This window comes from Diadema setosum, chromosome 17 (assembly GCF_964275005.1).
Source record: "Diadema setosum chromosome 17, eeDiaSeto1, whole genome shotgun sequence".
Classification (NCBI taxonomy): domain Eukaryota; kingdom Metazoa; phylum Echinodermata; class Echinoidea; order Diadematoida; family Diadematidae; genus Diadema; species Diadema setosum.
The window spans coordinates 22,394,107-22,394,728 of record NC_092701.1 but is presented as its reverse complement, the minus strand read 5'-3'; positions in this window follow the sequence as shown (position 1 = coordinate 22,394,728).

Here is a 622-nt window from a genome sequence, read left to right as displayed (position 1 = left end):
CGATACCACAGGCAACAGCCATGACTGGTTGCTGGCACCATCAGCAACTCCATGGCTGTGGGAAGGCACCGTCAGCATTTCCATTGCTGATGGCACCATTAACAACATTACTCTATGGTTGGCTTGTGGCACCATTGATAATGCCATCGTTTGCTGGTGGCACCATTAGCAACATTCATTGCTGGCTAGTGGTACCATCAGCCACTCCATCACTGACTGATGGCACCATCAGGAACATTACTCCATGGCTGGCTGGTGGCACCATTGGTAACACCATGGCTTGATGGTGGCGCCATTAGCAGCACTCTTTGCTGGCTAGTGGTACCATCAATAAGTCCATTGCTGACTGATGACACCATTGGACACTCAAGTGGATTGCTGCTGACAACATGGTGTAGACCAGTGGCTGGTTGTTTGTTTGCCTACTTACTTTTTTATCATTTTATGTCATTCATACAATGTCAAAATTTCTATCATTACACCCTGTTAATGTCATGGTTGAAGCAGGGTTTATGCTTCTAAGTCACTTTGGCAACATCAATGTCATATAAATGGCAGTGGACAGGACATCATTTTCCTCAACTTATATTACTGATCTTGAAGCAAGTGTATGCTACTTTTG